Genomic DNA, 3,167 nt, shown 5'->3' on the forward strand with positions numbered 1-3,167 from the left:
ATAGTTTCCTATAACCAATTTGGTACATTTTATCATTGGGGATGCAGCAGAAAAGAAATTGAGAAAAGAATCTTAGAGGGAGAAGATGAGACATAAGAAGAAATCAAACGATTTAACCTACGCAAACTTTTGCTTCATCATCTGGACAAAAACAAGCGGGAACAGGTGAACTTTCACTATAAACTGATGCTTTTCTTATGTTAAAATGACGTTCAGCAATTGTACCACTTTCCTCTGCTGCTGCAGAGCGAGGCTGCTGCTGGTTTTGTTGCCATTACCATGGCAACACGTCATACCACATACTAAATAGTCTGCTTTTTGTGAAAAATAATTTTAAACTACAAAATAACAATAAATAAGTAATAATCATTGATTTATATTTAAGTCATGGTTAGACCATGGTCTAAGTGGGATAATGCCCTTCAAGGTGTGCATTATCACAAATGAATGGACTTTGTAGAAATTACTGTCTTCTGCTTCACATTTGACCGCTCAGGTCTTTGTGTCATCCACTCACTGCTGATATGAACCTTGTAAAGCATTATCCCTTACTTATCACAGCTGTAAAGTAATTGTTTACTAATTACAATCTACAAAATGTAAATATGTGATGAGCATTTTATAGACAGGACATTATCTGTAAGGATCAAATACCATAAAAATATCTTTTAGAAAAAACACAAATTATTGTGGATCTAGGTTTTGTGTGTGTGATGTTTAGTTAAAATATCTAGACCACGTGTCAAAGTCAAGGCCCGGGGGCCTCCAGATCATTTTATTTTATTGTTATTAATGGCCCGATGTTATCTTGCACTTATTTCTAACTTGTATAATTCTGACAAAATATATTTTTACAAAGAGTAAAATATTTAAAGTTATTTAGGTTTAAATTGATTTATTCTGGAATAGTATTCCTGCCTTTTTTGATTCATATTTACAGTATGTTAAAAAGTTACATTTTAAAGTTTCAAAAATTTAGTTTTAGAGTGTTCAATAAATGTTTATCCTGTTTGGCCCACAACCTATGGCGTGTTTTGGATTTTGGCCCCATTGTGCAATTGAGTTTGACACCCCGGATTTAGACCCTTTGACACAGAAGTACCAGAGGAATCATTTTCCAATCAAATAAATCTTTTCTCTGCCTGGGATCATGCAGTTTGTTATTTCAGTTAATTTCTGCATTATCACTGATCAACAAAGTCATGCTCTAACATATGCAAGTAAGAAAAAACTACACAAAAGATCATATACGCAGTAAAGCAGTGTAATACTGGACTTTTCTTCTAAACAAAGTCCAGATCCTGTTTTGATCAGCATCACAAGTGTTTTTTTTCACCAAACTTTCATTCTGTTTAATTTCAAACAGACAAGTAACTAAATATTTTACTTCTTTGTGGAGAAAAATCTCAAAAATTCCTGATGGCTTAGAGTATTTATTTGAAGTTCTATTCTTAGCGAGTCTCAAGTCAATTGGAAGATATTCATGACTTAGAAAGCCGTAACCCCAGTGGAAAATATTTCAGACAACAGTGCAGCCTCTATTAGTAGTCATGCATATCATTGCTCCACTTGGCTTTAAAACTTTTACAGTAATCAAGTTCAGGGCTGCCAAGGGAAACATGGGGCCTCATGTTTTTTTGTTTCTCTTTTGGTCGAATCAAAGCAAAAAGCTTTGATTTAGGAAGGCAACTCGTATTTGTTATCGGTGTGACGTGAGCAAGAGTGACAAAGATTATTAGAAAAACAGGGTGAAATCTATTCAGTGCTGTTTAAATTGGGAACATATGGGTTGTGGGGAGGCAGTGAAGGGTCACCATTAGTCTACAGTGGATAATACAGAACATCTGGATGTGCTAACGTGGAAGAAAAATTAACGTTTCAGATTCTATTCGTTTGCACTAGAAGAAAATGACTGCATATATATGTATTGTATTTTTGGTTAGAAATGTCTGAAATAAACTTGGAGACATAAGACAGTAAAGAAAAAAACAAGGCGATGATGGTTCACTCATATGTCACTGAGGTGGACCCACAAACTGGAATAGTGTCTCCAGATAATTCTAGGAACATCTTTAGGAATCTTTATCCATAAAGAGCACATTTCTAGGAAAAGCTAAGATACTGTGCAGCATTCTCAGGTCTTTAAAAGACCTTTCAATGGAAAAAGGTGGATCAAATAACATGCAAAACGCATCAGGATCAAGGTTAAGAACTGGAGAGTCTCTCTTTATCTGGAGGAGATAAATGTTTGGTACATCAGCATTACACACAGACGACAAAGGTAAAACAAATACGTATGTAAAACCTTCAGACATGATCAGCTGCCACTTTTACAGACCAAAAACAGTTTTAACTGAACAACCATTTTCTTAAAGAAAAAAACAAAACAGAAATAAACCCACTCCGATTATTTTTTGATTAATTGTTAAAGTGCTTCAATAAAGTTATTGGCCAAAATAAGAAAACTTTTGTCATTTTCTAGTTTATGCAGAGTGGCAGAAGGTCATCAGAAATTTGTAAGTAAGCCCACCCCATTTCCCATCATCCATCTGTTTGCATGCCCCCTGCTTGCTTACAGCTCCTCACAAACCCAACCTAACATTATCGATGCAACAAAAATGGTGAGTAATATTGGAGCTATCCAGCCGTACAGTTTGGAGTCAGGTAACAGGATTTTCCTTTAAGAAGTTACTAAGACACTCTTTTTAAAAATGTAAGATTTTTCTTTAGATGTTGTAAAGTGATCATAATAAACCTTTCTCACATCAAAATTTTAATGTAATATTCATGAATTAAAACTTGCAAAACTATAAAAGAATACTTTACTTAGGATTAGCAACTTGTGAACCACTGACTGACTGAGATGGAAAATCTTCTTTTGCAGGCAGAGGCTTGCCCAAACTTCTGCAGGAGCACCTGGAGTGTGACAAAGTTGTGTATTGAATTGCCAGGACATTACCACGACAGATGAAACTCAGCAAGCACCGCAGAAAGTTTGAACCCCAATTCCACAAGCTCATGTGACATTCATGGAACACCAATAAAATTCAGAGAGAAGTCTTTTTAAATATTTCAGCAATCTGTCAATTTTGTGTCCAAAAATTACTCTTAGACAACCGAGTGGTGGAATTTACATTTAGAAAGTTTGACTTTGAATAGAAAAAAAT

The 3,167-nt window shown here is 35.0% G+C and overlaps 1 protein-coding gene across 1 annotated transcript in view; it reads right to left on the reverse strand.

Moving 5' to 3' along the window:
- The window catches only part of itga11a (integrin, alpha 11a), a 68,820-nt gene that overhangs the window by 25,358 nt on the left and 40,295 nt on the right, over positions 1–3,167 (reverse strand). The window lies entirely within an intron of this gene.

This window comes from Oryzias melastigma, linkage group LG3 (genome assembly GCF_002922805.2).
Source record: "Oryzias melastigma strain HK-1 linkage group LG3, ASM292280v2, whole genome shotgun sequence".
Classification (NCBI taxonomy): domain Eukaryota; kingdom Metazoa; phylum Chordata; class Actinopteri; order Beloniformes; family Adrianichthyidae; genus Oryzias; species Oryzias melastigma.